Genomic DNA, 17189 nt, shown 5'->3' with positions numbered 1-17189 from the left:
CCAGTGATGGAATTTTACTTCATTTATGAGACAACGCTTCCCCGCAATTGAAAGAATTTTCTGTCATTTATTAGACAACGCTTCCCTACCAGTGACAGAATTTCCCATCATTAATGAGACAACACTTCTCCACCAGTGATGGAATTTTATGTAATTTACGAGACAACGCTTTCGCATTGAAGGAATGGTAACACTTTACTTGAAGGGGTGTGCATAAGACTGACATGACACCTTCATAATCATGACATGACACCTACATAATCATGACATGACACCTACATAATCATGACATGACACCTACATAATCATGACATGACACATGTCATGAATATGAAGGGTTTTTATGCATGTTTATGATAACTGTCATTAAGTGTCATTCACTCAGTTATGTCATTTTTAATGCAAATATGACATTATTTGACCTAACCCTAACCTAACCCTACCCTTACCACTAACCATAGCCCATAACAAAGACATCTCAAACAATGTCATCTTTGCATTAAAAATTACATAACTGAGCAAATGACACTTAATGACAGTTGTCATAAACATGCATAAAAACCCTTCATATTCATGACATGTGTCATGTCATGATTATGTAGGTGTCATGTCATGATTATGAAGGTGTCATGTCAGTCTTATGCACACCCCTTCAAGTAAAGTGTAACCGAAGGAATTTTCCGGCTTTCAGTGTTTTCACTGTTAAATGGTAGGAGGCGCTATTACACATCTTCTGAAAGACTATTGAATTCCTGGATCAAAACACGGCGAAGAAAAAGAAACAAGTGTCTGCATACGTAAGCAGATGCATATGCAAAATAGCGTGATTGTCAAGCATTAAACAGCATGTAAATCGAAAAGTTTCCAAATGAAAAGTCAACCCGGGAAGTGGTTTATAGGACTGTGAAACTTTAGGGGTGTTGATGGAAGCAATCTACTCCATCTACGTTTTGGTCATCATTCTGAATCTGATCCAGCCGTAGTCTCAGATTTTTGTTCAAAATATTGCTTTTTTTAATGAAATCTACCCACATTCAAGTGTTGATTAAAAAAATGCATGAAGATAGAATAAAACTTGATTGGTTGCTTGCATAAAAGCAGAAGCTCTGGACTTTCTTTTGGCATATTGCATGTTCAGATATTCACACAACAAAATATTCTGGGGGCCATGAAAATTTTGTGAAAAGGATCAAAAAATGCTAATGCTTTAAAAAAAAGAGTTAAAAACAAATAGTTCCTTAATAACATCTATGTTTCCATGAAGAATCATTAACATCCATATAACCTTTCCATTCCACAAAAGGCTCTATATGCTATAGTGAAAAAAAAGTATTTTTTAAACTGGAATCCAAATTAATCATCAACAGGATCAACCGACTCATTGAAAAGATCCAGCCCCACAGAATTATTTTGTTCTTGAATGGATTGCATTTTTGCAATTGCAACTGATTTGTCTGATTTGAGTTTTTGTTTGTTTTTTTGTAGAGCACTTATTTGATTTATGACAATCTGGTTTAAATTATTTACATTGGCAGCTTATGAAATGCATTATAAATTGGCACTAATGTGCCGTTAATGTCTGTTTAGTTTGCTTATGTACTAGCATACAGATGCCAGATTAAGAAGAACAATGTAATGATGTTTGCTATTATTATCATTATTATTATTATTAACAGTATATCAAGTGAAATAATTTTTTTTTTTAATTATGTACTGTGTAGTAAGCAATTATTTACATATTTTAAATTAATATTGTTTGTGTGCACTAGGTATAACTATTTACTGATAGTTGATGGAGACCCGATTTCGATAGAGGGCCTGGTTTGTCACGACACCGGCTTACATCACTAGAGAGAAGTCTGACATTTCACCAGAAAATCCAGTTAAGAAATTTTGATAAAAATTATTAGGTCTAAATAAATAAATAAACAAACAAACATGGATGAATTACACTTTTTAGATAGACAGACTAAAGGCCTGCATTGGGATTGGGATACTGCAAGTCCCACGGGACCCAACGCAAATCTTGAGGGAGTGGGTGTTCCCTTTCGAGATGGTCTCTCGGCTTTGGGTACAGCTATGCTGACGCTTTGGGGAAACACCTTTCTCCTTAGAATACTGAAACCTGATTCACATAACGCCATTGCTTTGCAATGGCCAATGGCACTCAAGCGCGTGAAAATAAGGCAGTACAAAGTGTCATTTTCCTCAGAATCTTTCTACTTCACCTGAATTATTTGGAAACCTCACCTTTGTTGTCGAATAATCACAAAAAGTGGATTGTATTGCAATCCTTTTCAGCATTCCGGTGAAGTTGCTACACGTCCTTCAAACTTTGTTCATCCTGCTCGGGACCTCTAGAGCTCCCCGATGATCACAACAGGTGCATTTTCACATCATCTCTAAGACAGTGGAGGAGGTTCATGTGAACTCCGGTACGGTTCGCTGCTGATGTGAATGCAATCGTACCAAATCGCGGAAGTGAACCGCTATTAATGATGTATTATTTGATAAAAATGTGTGTTTGTGTGTGTTTCACTCACTTTCCTGACGCGCAGCAAACAGAGCTGAATATCTAATTTCTGTTCACCTTCAGCGTTCTTTAGAGGGGGAGGGGGCAGGGGGAGGGGGAGCAATCGAACTCTGGTTCGGACCAGGCAAGCGAACCAAGTGCGAAAGCACCCTAAGATGTGGGCACACCCTGTACTCAGCTCGTGCCCACATTTCCGGCTCGGCACCAATCGTCTTGGCTATTCCACCGATTGAGGAAGCCATCGCCAAGCGCATCTTTGTCCCTCCTGAGGATAAAGTCCGATACAGCTCAAAGCCCCACCTGCAGCCAGAGCCGTCAGTGCGTTCCAAGGACACGTGGCATCGTTGATACCCGCCTCCCAAGCAGCACGGACCCCGCGCGTCAGGAAAACCAGTCAAGACTGTCCAGTTGCCTTCCTGATGGCTTTCGGAGGAAGAGGAGACTAGAGTCTGACAACAGCGACGGCCCAGCATTAAAAAGAAGCAATGTCTTGTCTGTTCCCCTTGCCTCCCTGCCAGTTGCAGGCAGCAAGGACAAAGAATGTTATTCTGTGTTCGTTCCACATGTTTGTGCAATAAAAAACAAACAACTTCACAAAAAAAATCACAGTGCATGGCGGGCGGGGGGGGGGGGGGGGTGAGGGGGGAGGGGGAGCAATCGAACTCTGGTTCGGACCAGGCAAGCGAACCAAGTGCGAAAGCACCCTAAGATGTGGGCACACCCTGTACTCAGCTCGTGCCCACATTTCCGGCTCGGCACCAATCGTCTTGGCTATTCCACCGATTGAGGAAGCCATCGCCAAGCGCATCTTTGTCCCTCCTGAGGATAAAGTCCGATACAGCTCAAAGCCCCACCTGCAGCCAGAGCCGTCAGTGCGTTCCAAGGACACGTGGCATCGTTGATACCCGCCTCCCAAGCAGCACGGACCCCGCGCGTCAGGAAAACCAGTCAAGACTGTCCAGTTGCCTTCCTGATGGCTTTCGGAGGAAGAGGAGACTAGAGTCTGACAACAGCGACGGCCCAGCATTAAAAAGAAGCAATGTCTTGTCTGTTCCCCTTGCCTCCCTGCCAGTTGCAGGCAGCAAGGACAAAGAATGTTATTCTGTGTTCGTTCCACATGTTTGTGCAATAAAAAACAAACAACTTCACAAAAAAAATCACAGCTCCCCGTCGCCCAGCAGCAAGCTGTTAGATCCTGTCACGCTGAAACCTCTTTCACAGTTCGCGGAGGCATTGAGAATATTACCAGGTATATCAGAGTGAGTGTTGAACATGACAATAAATGGCTACCCACTTCAGTTCGCACACAGACCATCCCGGTTCAACGGCTTGGTGACGTTGGACGTTCAAGCTCCAAATGCTCCAGTTTTAAGAGCAGAGATTCACAATCTCCTCCTGTGCCTTCTGAGGAACACAAAACTATTTTCTAGTTTCAAATAAAGATGGCAGTCTTCACCCTATTCTAGGCTTACATCATTTAAATCACACTCTAGCAAAATACTCATTCAAAATGATTATGTTGAAACTAATCCTATTGCTCATTCAACCCTGGGACTGGATTATTTCAGTGGACCAAAAGGATACTTATTTCCATATCCAGATAGCCCCTCGTCACAGACACTTTCTGAGATTTGTTTTCGAAAGGGTGGCCTATCAATTTTCAGTCTTCCCCTTCGACTTTCACCAAGTGCATGAACACAGCCTTCTCCCCTGTTCTATTGAAGGGAATACGAATAGTGAACTACCGAGATGACTGGTTAATTATGGCTCCCTCAGTGAGCGAGCTTTGCGGCCACAGGAGTTTTCTTATCAGCCACCTCCAGCGTCTGGGTCTCACAATCAATATGCAAAAAATCCAGCTGCAACCCATGCAAAATAATCCTTTCCTGGACCTGAGTCTGGATTATATCTCCATGCGAGCCCACCTGCTACCAGAGTGCTCGAGGGCCATCATGAACTTGCTTGCGGCGTTCAAAGAGGGCCAGTCACGCCCCCTGAAATGCTTTCAGGGAACACTGGGACTGATGGCAGCTGCCTCAGTGGTGTGCCGCTTGGGACTGCTTCAGATGCGGCTGTTTCAACTATGGCTGAAGATGTGCGTTCCTGTGTCAGCCTGGCATGCGGATGCGCACATTAGTAACGCACAGATGTTTAGAGACCTTGGCCCCTTGGATGGACACAGCTCTCTATGCACAAGGTGTTCCACTTGTGGTCAGAAATGCGAGAGGAAAGTTATCACAACGGATGATTTGTGTACAGGCTGGGGAGCCCTTCGCAACGGCCATCCAGTGTCCGGCATTTGGACAGCCATGGAAAGAAAATGACATATAAACTGCCTAGAGCTTAAGGCAGTTCACCTGGCACTCAGGAGTTTTTATGCTCAAGTTCATCACACACATGTTCTCATTCGCAAGGACAACATGTCAATGGTAGCATACATACAGTATAAATCGCCAGGGAGGCATCCACTCTCTCGCTCGCGACAAATCTGTTGGTGTGGGCGGATTAACATCTCTTGTCGATGCACTGTCCATCTCCCTGGCCACCTGAACTGCATGGTGGACATGTTATCAAGGCAAAGAGTGACGCAGGGGGAGTGGAGACTCCACTCCCAGACCATGAACATGATCTGGAATGTATTCGGATGAACGGAGGTGGGCCTCTTCGCATCAGCGGAGAACACTCATTGTCCACGTTTTTTTTCCATGACCAAGCCCTCCACTCCACCCTTGGCCACGAGCTCACAACTATGCTTTTCCTCCAGTGAACATCACCCTGCATCAGGTGCTGTGCATAATCAGACAGGAGAAGGAACCAGTTCTGCTAGTCGCGCCGAAATGGCCCACTCAGCCCTGGTTACCGGACTTTCTCAAAATGCTATCGAGCCCTCCCAGGTCCATTCTTCTGAGGAGGGACCTCCTCTCCCAGGCAAACGGCTCAATCTGGCATCTGAATCTGGCACTGTGGGACTTGCATGTCTGGCCGCTCAACAGAGCCCGCCCTCTTCAGCATCATTACCTCAGCAAGTGATATTAACCATTTCTGAGGCAAGAGCCCCGTCCACCAGGTGCCTTCGCGAATTAGTGCGACTCAAAGAATATAGATCCAGCAACCTGCTCGATCTCATCCATTCTGTCTTTTTTACAAGAGTATGCTCAAAGTATACATAGTTGCAATATCAGCTTTCCATAATGGTACTGACAGGCAGTCAGTTGGTGAGAACGATTTAGTGATTAAATTTCTCCGTGGCGCGAGGCGCCCTCCCCACCCAAACACAATTCACACTCTGGACTTGGCTCTAGTCTTAAACGCCCTGACACACCTCCCTTTTGAGCTGCTTCAATTGGCTTCATGCAAAGTATTTTTGCTTGCACTCGCTTCTGTTAAGCAAATCCTCGGGTCTTGTCAGTTCGGGAAAGCTAGGCGAGGTAAGATCTCTTATTGTCAAGACTGCTATTACTTCTGGAGGAATAGGAGGCCCCGCCCCCTCGCTCATGGTGTGGGTTTCCACTAGGTCCAATAGATTTTTATGTCAGTGTATGATGCTAGCAACAACATGCATTCAGCTCTATAGTTCTCACCATGGTCATGGTTGCAGAGTCTTATATGTTTATTCTCTGAAGCACCGATTTGGTCGCTGTATTATGGCCTCAGTGACTCTATAGCCCCTGTACTCATGTTTGCTTCATTACCAGGACATACTAAAAAAATTTGCTGTTTTATATATATGTTTGCTTCTCTATAGGAATTGCAGTTGAATGTACTACTTAAATATTGTCTCAATGATAGTAAGCGCTGATTGCCACCGCTTCTATCATCAATATTATGTTCACTCTCATTCAGTGACTACCTGGGCCCCACCCTCCCTTCTTAGGAGCGCCAGGTCCACTGGCGTGCAAATAGAGGAAACATTTTCACTTGATTCTGATTGGCTCCAGCAAGTCTGTGTCAAGGAATATCCCCCGCCTGGAGGATAGATGCTGGATGATTTGTTGCTCAAACGATCCTGAGCTCATTGACAAATATGTTATCTTGTAAAATTCGCTCCCTTTACACAGAGTACGCATGATCATGAAATTGAAAGTGAACAATGAGCACTCATTCAGAAATTGTATTCTATAATATTTGTTCCTATATTTTCTTAATGACAATTTTATGTTTGGTTTATACTGCAAACATGTAATAAGGCAGAATAGTTTCTATAATGTAATAAATGTTGTCAATGTAGCAAATTAGCTCAAAAAGGAAATGTATATAAATAATTACAATTAATTATAATTAATTACAATTATTTATACCAGCTGCCAGCAGTAACTCTAACAGAATTAAATTGTCATCAACCAATCTGTTCGTCCAGCGAACGTTCTGGGTAAGTTCATATCAACTCTAGGAAAGAAATATTTCCGTGGCTACAAAAAATACTTTCCTACAGTATTAATGCATTAGAGCATGTAGTAAAGATCAAAATCGTAAAGGGACAATTAATTTGCAAGGCAGAATCAGAAACTCCTGTAATTTGTGCACAAGAGTTTTATTAACTAAACACAAACTAGTCTAACAAACAAACAAACAAACAAACAATCAATCACTCATACAGGGGAAAGGGCAAATGAGACTGGGAAGAAACCATCAGGAAAACCAGAGAATGAAGCTATGAAAAGAGTCAGTTAACCACCTGAGTAAAACCATCAGCGCCATTTTAGAACGGGGTCTACAGCTTATACTAAACCTCTGTTTCGTTTAGTTAAATGTACGATACTTGCATTGCCTTGGACTGGAACGAGCGTACGGATGCAGTCTCGGATGAAAGTCTTGATGGTTTGGCGGTTCGGTGGTGTAGGAGTCACGATCATCTCCTTCCTGATTTGAAGAGTGATGAACTCCAAAGATGTTCTGACTCGATGGTGATTGGAAGTTTCTTCCCAGTGGAAAGTGAAAAAGAGCTAAGAGATACATCAGCTGAGATCCTAGGATCTTTGGTGAATGGAAAGTCAAGGCCCGAGGCCTGGTGCAGACTTAGGGTGTCCTTAGAGGGGTGCTAGCTCACATCCTCATCTTCTCAGAGTCTAACGGAACTGCAGGCTGACTGGCTATGTGCTGGAGCCCGCCGGGCATGCCCGCACCGGCTCAGGCTCCAACATGCTTCTTAGCAGAAGAAGAACAACAAGAACGAACATGGGCAGAACTGTGCGTGAGACTTTTAAGGTCTGAGAAGATTCACATCTCTCAGGTTGGGCTTGTCCAATGAGAAAGGCTGAAATTCCAAGCGGGAGGTTGGAAATACTGGAGAATTTTATGACTCTTTGTGTGAGAGCATGGTAATTTGCATATGGAACTCGAATCAAAATTACTAAAGATTCTTAGAACACTAATATATTGCCTATGTACCAACATATAATATACACTCTCGTTTAGATCATCAGAAGACGAACTCATAGATACTAAACGTGGTAGGATTACATATAGGTAAGATTACATGAACGAGTGGTTCTATCATAAGCCTGCGTAAAACAGTATACAATATAAAAGACAATATACAAGGACAGTAACAACATACACCATGACCTGAAGTATATGTGTGTTCATTCAAAGAAAGGTTTTCCTATGAATTAGTTAGAGCAGAGTCCATTTTTATGGGCATTATGTGTCTTTCCTTAGGACAGTGTTTCCCAACCGGGGTGCCGTGTAAAAAATATTTTTTTAATATTTTTAAATTGCTAAAATGTTCAAAAAAGCATCTATTATATATATATATAGTTGCCCGAAATTTCGGCTGCCGAAAATTAGTTCACCGCTCAGGTTTCACTTTCACGTGGTGTGAAACTCTGCGTATTATCCCGCTCTATGCGTGTGTGCTCCGCTCATATACCGTTCATTCTCATCGGAACAGCACAGTCCACTCAAAAATTGAGCCGACAGGAAACATCGATGTAGTACAGTATTGTTTCTGTCTGCAATAGCCCTACTGTGCTGTAACATGATGTGGTAAATGAGCAACTCTGGTAACGTTGCCCTCTCATTCATTGATCTGCTAACCGCTATGTTATGCTCACGTGTTCTGATAATAATAGCTTTCTAGGACTAAACATTATTTGGATAACTGGTAAAAAAAAAAAAAGTTAAATATCTTAATATCCCTACTGTTACAATTTATTTAATTCGAAGGCCTGTCGTTATTTTTTATTTGTGCTATCATTATTAATTTCTTTATTTGTTCTTATTTTATTATTAACTGCTTAGCCTCCTTGTCATTTTTTATTCAATTCAAAGTTTGAAATCAAGCTATCTCGTGCTACTGCACCAAAATTACCCCACAGTAAAATTAAAAAAACAAGTGAACGAGTGAGCAAAAAATTGTGCGGTAGCTAGTTATAATGGTAATTAAATAAGGTTTACATATGTATAAAAGCCTACATTAAAATCTGTCATATAAATTGGTCTCTTCATTAGAAATTAGCCTACTGATTGCCGCCATTGATGGACAAAATGTTTTAATAATATAAAAAATATCTGTATGACATTATATTCTGCAGTTCTTCCCTGTTGTACCGAATATCTATACTTTTCAAATGATCATATCGAAGTTAGAAATTCAAATATTGTGACAAAATTAATTTTGTAAGGTGCCACAAGTTTGTTAAAATTTCCAAAGGGTGCCGCGACTAAAAAAAGGTTGGGAAACACTGCCTTAGGAGACATGGAGGGAAGAGTTGCTCTGCCCGCATTCTTTTAAGCAATAAAACTAGTTTTATCAGATGGTTTGTCCTTGGTTGCCATGGAACCAGAGGCCTGTTCTGCCCTTTTAAGGTGTTAGTTGCATTTCGGGGGAAGGGTCCATAGACCCTCTTAGTTGGCCCTTTGGTTAGGTGAGGGGGCGTTAGATATTATTTGTTAAATATAACAAATAGTTGTGTGTCTGATTGGTCCAAATGCTACATCAATTATCACTGCATTATTCATATACTTTATTTATTACCTCGAAATTACTTTTTCTTTTAGCTACAGCGATAGCTGGATGCCTTTGTCCATATTAGGGATTTCCTGGCACGTCATAAGTTATTACTTCTGTGCTACTTCTGTCCATTTTGGACTTCCTGCGCCAGAGCGCCTGCAGTGAGGCAAGCTCCGCAGCAGAATTCTACCTGACAGTCAAAGTGGCATTAGGCCTGTCACAAAAGTGTGGACTCAGAGGAAGACCGCGAGGGTTTAGGGTGCAATTTGGGACAGGGCCATACACTGCATGAGAGTGTTTAGCGCTCCATAATGTTCACACCACCTAGTTTTGGATATGAATAACTCGTGGGGTCATACATAGACTATCTTGTCTCTTTGCATTTAAATCTAGATTTATTCAAACTGGCCCAAACATGACCTCTACATGAACACAGTTGCCCGAAAAAAGTGTGGGGGATGAATTTACATTTTATTAAAAGTGGGGGTGACACATCCCCCAAGTCCTCCGCATATTCTACGCCCATGGATAGCGGCTCCCTAACATGCCTGTTATACCGTAAACGTATGTTTTGAATCTTCTGCTACAACATCAAACCAAAGGGAGAACAGCAAATCCTGCTTTGTTTCCGTCAAGCTCGGCTTAATTTTCTCCCAGCGTTTCTAAGTCAGTCAGTAATTGAGTGCATTGCAGTGCACAAATAAGCCCTTTCTTCATTTACAGACTCAGCTGCTTATTTTCCCTCTCCCCATCCTCAGCAGCATCTGAGGGTGATAAATTATTTACACAGGGTATGGATCTACAAGCACTCAATCCACTGCAGTCACTCAGCCATATTGCCCTGGGGAGAAGAGTGTGGCCAGGCATTTTACGTAAGAGCAAGCAAGCGTGGCGATAATGCACCGGCCCGATAAAGGTCAGCAGCCCCCTTCTGGGTCTCCTGTGATATTTTCATTATTAAAGGGAAAAGGCTGCTGCACGCCAGCACTCACTGCACCGCGCTAAGACTGAGGGATGGATAGAACTGTGAAATGAGAGAACAAGAGAAAAACGGATAAGAATGGAAAGTGACTTAATATTATCTAGTATATTATATTAAAGCTTAAACTAAGAAAAAAAATAGCCAATTACAATTTCCAAGCATTTCACCAAGCAACTCCAACAATATTATACTAAAAACAGAAGCTCTCTGAGGTCATTTTCAGTATTATCAGTAACTGAATGCAGCCAATCAGAGTATTTCAAAAAGCAGTGTAAAAATTGTCAAGCAACCTTAAAAAAAGTGTGCTTAATTGAATTAAATGTGCACATATAGTCTTCTTCAAATCTTTAAGGTATATAGTAAAAAAACTACTTGCAGATAATATAATAATAAAAATAAAATAATATTTAAAATATTATCAATATTATATTAAAAGGTAACATTAATATTAAATAAAATGTGATATTTTAAATCATTCTTTTGCCATGCTTATTCATAATTATATACAATTACACTGTAGCCACATTTAAATAAAAATAGTATTAATAATTTCATTTTAAATCAATAGATATATTATATACAATTACATTCGGTTTGCAATTAATATATTAAATATAAAAGTATTTTAAAGTGTATTTCTTTTACACAAGAGAATGGATCAACCAAAAATGAAAGTTTACTCATCCTTGTGTTGTTTCAAACCCATAGTCTGTTATTTTTTGCACAACACAAAAAAGAAGAATCTTTATGCAGCTCTTTTCCATACAACAATCCATATAAAAGCAGTCCTTGCAACTTGTGTGCTAAAAAAAAAATTCTTAAGGTTACACAATGTGACTTTTTACAGTGAAGGCTCTCCCAAACAGATTAACTGTTTTTGTGTGTGTGTGTGTGTGTGTTTTACAAAATCTTCTCTTTCAAATAATTTCAAGTACAAATATGACCCAAGTGCTGATGGAATACAAATTTTTAATTACATTTTGTCATTTTATTTTTTTTAAACACTAAGTTAATGTGTCTTTTTTCACTTTCTATGGCCTGGCCCCTGTGCTGTCACTGTTAAATATCTTCTCTTTCAAATAATTTCAAGTACAAATATCACCCAAGTGCTGATGGAATACAAATTTTTAATTACATTTTGTCATTTTATTTTTTTAAACACTAAGTTAGTGTGTCTTTTTTCACTTTCTATGGCCTGGCCCCTGTGCTGTCACTGTTAAATGATGGATGTTTAGATTGTAATTTGCTTTCTGTGCTGTCAGCAGTGATTGTGCTGCTAGTGTATGAGAAGCTGAGCCCAAGAAACAGATTTTTCTGCTTCTTAATATCAACGCTTACCTCATAAAACCTCAAAGGGGGGTTGTGTTTCCTGAGAGGATCTCTCAAGTCTATTTTTGTGACACAAGGTATAGGTGAGATGTGTTTACCAGAATGTGTACCAGTGTGCCAACCAACAGTCTGGACAGAATATATCTGTTTCCCAGTGTTTTCTCTATTATAAAACATTATGTGGAGCAGAGCATTATTTATTTCCTTATTAATTTACAATCAACATTTTGCTTTACATTAAATGACAATAATATTACTAATGAGTCTATATACAAGTATTTTACTAAACACCTATAAACAAAACATCATTTTGATCCATTACATTTTCAAGTCTTAAGATTTCAAAATCTAAGACTTGAGAAAATCACATGTCTGTCTATTAACTATATAAAACAAACAACAGAGCATTGTTTTATTTAGTGGTGTTTTCTTATGCAGGTTTAGTAGTTAGATCTGCTGGGAAGTGCAATGCTGAAATGTGCGTGTAATGTCAGTCAACTCAAAACACAAACCAGCAGAGACCCCGACCTTCATTGCCAATTCAACAGATAACATTCTTTTAATGGAATTTTTCATTCTTTTGAAATTACTTCCTTACCCAAGTGTGATCACCATCCCTTAACTATTAAACATTAAATGGAATTATCACTCTGCAGCCACTAAATGACTAATGTTCAATTCGTTTGTAGCCACATTACATAAATGCAGAAGTCTGATGTCGAATTAGATTAACACACCAGCTTTCTGTCATTTTAAAAGTACAATCACAAAGTTACACACGCTCTGTGCATATGAAAATGCGGGGGGCTATTAGGACTTGACATGCGCCTGAAGCGAACACGGCACTCTTGCTTCCCTCCTGAGATGTACACAATGGAACACGATGCAGGCGGAATTGAAGTTGTGCGAGGTCACCACCACTCCTGTGAGAGGCATATCAATAGAGCTGCTAGTCAGAGAGCTGATGGAGCAGTTTAAGGTGCTGAAACACAAAGCCAAATCAAAACATCCCTTGACTGGTTAATTAAAAATAATACTTCTGGACCATTCAGGCCTGAACTATTGTCAATATACAAACATAATCACAGAAGTGGTTTTCCTTTTTCTTTTTCTTTTTTGTACAGTAGGTGCACCTAAAAAAAAAATCTAAATATATCTGATATTATATCTGTATTTTCAAGTGTGATAAGTCTTTATAATTATAAAAATATATTTTTTTAAATCTCCCAAGTTTCATTTAAAGGGGTCATATGATGTTGCTAAAAAGAACATTATTTTGTGTATTTGGTGTAATTAAATGTTTATGCGGTTTAAGGTTCAAAAAACACATTATTTTCCACATACTGTCCATTATTGTTTCTCCTCTATGCCCCGACTTTCTGAAATGCATCGATTTTTACAAAGCTCATCGGTCTGAAAAGTGAGGTGTGCTGTGATTGGCCAGCTATCCAGTGCATTGTGATTGGCCGAATAGCTCAAACGTGTGACGGAAATGTTATGTCCCTTATGTACTGTGATGCCGTGTCCTGGCCGGAGAGACGAGACAAAAACATTAAAACCCATTATAAACGAGGCATTTGTTGCATCCAGTGGGGACATAATTACGGATTATAATGACTTATACTGTCTTTTTACGCTCAGTGAGCAGCCAGTTACTATTACAAAAGATTAGTGTACCACTGAATAGTCACAGTTCATTTTTTGTGTTATTGTAATTTGGTATGTGGCCCATTATTTTGTTATGCACTTCTTAATTTGACAGTTGCTCTTAAGCTGAAGTTGTGCATGCTTTGATTTGAGCTACTTAATTGGGATTGTTGCAATTTTTGCATAATGCAGTAAATACTTATCAACATAACACTTAAAAAATAAGCAATTTAGGCTAGTAGCTCTTCTTTTTCCTAAAATAAAGTTTGAGCATCCTTCTTGCATCTTGCATAATTATCTATTAGAAACTAATATTGACATCCAAATAGGCCATATACCTAAACAGGGAATGCATGAACAAATAAATGGTATACCTCGAATGCGATGTAAGTTGCTTTGGATAAAAGCATCTGCCAAGTGCAGAAATAATAACATTTTAATGAAATGTATTCATTGGATTAATGAACAGCAGGTCTGAAAGGACTGGTTACAGGAATTTTAAACACAGTAAAACCTAACAGTGACATTTACTAAACAAATCCATTTAAATTAATTCCATTCCATTCATTTAAATATGACTGAAAGTTCATTTTCTACATTTTTCATTATATCTTCTCAGTGTAATATTGATCTTTCTAATTCACGTGGTTCATTAATTTAGTTTCAGTGCATAATGTATCTGAATAGAGTTTATAGTTATTTAATAGATATTTTTTTCTGAACTCAAATGAAATAAGTTTATGGTACTCGTAAATGATGAATTGTAAAATTATTTAAGGCAATCAGCTTTCTCAAATGAAATGTGGTAAATCGTTGGGTTTAACAGTGATGTAAAATTACATCATTTATACTTTTATATGTTTATTAAGTGATGTGTTCTTTTTATATAGAGAGTGTTTTTGCTCATTATAATTATAGTGTTATTAACTAGTTGTAATTTACCTGATTTTACTAATAATATTAAATGAATTTATAATTTCATCAAAATTAATTATCTGTCAGGTTTGAATACGCAGCTTTGGCAATGTTTTTGCCACTGAATATTAAGCAGCTTAAATTAAAGGGGTGGTTGATTGTGATTTCAATTTTTGAACTTTAGTTAGTGTGTAATGTTGCCGTTAGAGCATAAACAACGTCTGCAAAGTTACGACGCTCAGAGTTCAATGCAAAGAGAGATATTTTCTTTTAAAGAAATCGCTGTTTAAGGACTACAAAAAATGGCTGGTAGGGACTACAACGAGCTTCTTCCTGGGTTTGTGACATCACTACCCCTATGTTTACATAAACCCCGCCCCCGGGAACACGCAACTACCCATAGATATATACACGTAGATGCCTCATTAGCGACTGTTTCTATGGGCCGCTATATGTAAGCCATCCGCCATTTGTAATGGTCAACTTGACGTCATTCACCATAGTAATCACTGAATATTCGAAAGATGCCACAATCCAGCACAGAACGGCTCAACGGCTCTGTAAGAACCTACAGTATGGTGAATGACGTCAAATTGATCGTTCCAAGAAGGCGGCCGCATCTACGCGCCTGGAGGGGTCGAATGGGGCATCTATACATATCTATGCAACTACCCGTAATGATAAGGGGGTGTGACGATTCTGGACAACGTGCACTCGGCGGTTAACGAATCATAACACACTGAGCCCGCTAACCAATCAGAGCCCATTGTGTATTTTTCAGGGAGGGGCTTCAGAGAACCAGGAACTCAACAGACCATTTTGACGAGAATGGAAACAGCGGTGTAGAATAAAGTTCAAATATGTGAAAATGTGTTTTTTGTTTTTTTTAAACGAAGCATGGATACATGTTACACTGCACCCCATAAACACAATCAAGCTTTCGAAAAAAGCTGATCAACCACCCCTTTAAAGCTATAAGGAAGCCCATGTCAAGCAAGCAGCACATTCTGACAACCGAACGCAGGCATCTATTAGCCCATTCGGTGTGACCACCATCTCAGCTCGCTGAATTCTCGTGATCGACAGGTCCAGGTTGCCGTACCCTGTCAGTCAACATGACGCACCTGTAAAATGTCTACGCCGCTGTCACTCCAAACAAGAGCTCTGGACGCACTCACAAAAGATCGGGAGGCAGGATGAAGGACACGGCTGATATACCGGGCAAATCAGAAGGGCTACAAGACCTATCTGTTGTCATCCCCAGTCCTCTGACTTTGCCATCGAGGGAAAGAGAGCTCCCTGACCTTGTCCTCCGAGAGAAAATGGCATGAAGCAATCTTCCACAAAGCCCTCTCGAGAGATCCAGGTTGCCTCTATTAAACGGGGAAATAAAGCAAAGCCCGTGGCAATTTCGAGTCTTCAAGCAAAGCATGATGGGTCAGCCCTGCCAATGTTTTTCACTGTAATTTTCTTTCCCTCGCCATGCTCGCCTTTCACAGCAAGCTCATTAAAACCATGCATCAACTGACATTTTACCCCTCTCGCTCTTGCTCTAGTTGCGGATCATTAGCTAGCATCGTGCGGCTCTGAGGAAGCACACGTCTTTGAGATGTGTGTGTGTGTGGTTTGATGAGCGTGTCACCCCCTCACCCCCAAAGATGTCTCATTAAGAGTTCAGTAGAAGCACCTCTCTGCCCCCCCCAATGCGTCGTTCCCTCCCTCCATGCTCATTCCCCCTCTTTTCGTCTGCTAATTAGCTGGCATTTTCGCCTTTTCTATGCGTCCCCAGTTACATCTGAGAAGGAGACGGATATGATTTTTCTTTAACCCAAAGGCCAACTTAATCAGCTGAATTAATGACTTTATTACCCATACTGCCCTGGGCAACGCAGCATGTTTCTCCTGTACCACACGTTCTCTCTTTTTCTCGTCACATCCTTTTTTTTCTGCACACCCATACACATCACAAAATCTTCACGCATTTAACACAAAAAATACACACAGATGAAAGACGGACATGAAAAATTGGTTCAAAATCCAAGGGTGCTGTGGAAGATACTGTACCTTGGCACAGATTTCTTTGCCCTGCTTTGGTTGTAAAAGTCATTATTTACGATTATATATTAATTCTATACTATCACTTATATATGTATGGAGAGGGTCTCTTTCTCACTGCATTTATTTGATAAAAAATACAGTAAAAACAGAAATACTGTGAAATATGAAATTTAAAATAATTGGTTACTAGTTTTTTTTTTTTTTTTGAGCTGAATTTTCAGCAGCCAGTACTCCAGTCTTCGGTGTCACTTGCTTAAAGAAATCATATATGCTGATGCAGTGCTTAATTATTCTCTCTTTTTCTCGTCACATCCTTTTTTTTCTGCACACCCATACACATCACAAAATCTTCGCGCATTTAACTGAAAAATACACACAGATGAAAGACGGACATGAAAAATTGGTTCAAAATCCAAGGGTGCTGTGGAAGATACTGTACCTTGACACAGATTTCTTTGCCCTGCTTTGGTTGTAAAAGTCATTATTTACGATTATATATTAATTCTATACTATCACTTATATATGTATGGAGAGGGTCTCTTTCTCACTGCATTTATTTGATAAAAAATACAGTAAAAACAGAAATACTGTGAAATATGAAATTTAAAATAATTGGTTACTAGTTTTTTTTTTTTTTTTGAGCTGAATTTTCAGCAGCCAGTACTCCAGTCTTCGGTGTCACTTGCTTAAAGAAATCATATATGCTGATGCAGTGCTTAATTTCTTCTTATTATCACAGTTGAAAATAATTTATACAAATATATTTTGTGGAA

The sequence above is a fragment of the Sinocyclocheilus grahami genome, unplaced genomic scaffold, assembly GCF_001515645.1.
Source record: "Sinocyclocheilus grahami isolate Dianchi unplaced genomic scaffold, SAMN03320097.WGS_v1.1 scaffold967.1, whole genome shotgun sequence".
In the NCBI taxonomy this organism is placed as follows: Eukaryota; Metazoa; Chordata; class Actinopteri; order Cypriniformes; family Cyprinidae; genus Sinocyclocheilus; species Sinocyclocheilus grahami.
The sequence above is the reverse complement of the archived record's forward strand: the minus strand, read 5'-3'. Positions refer to the sequence as shown.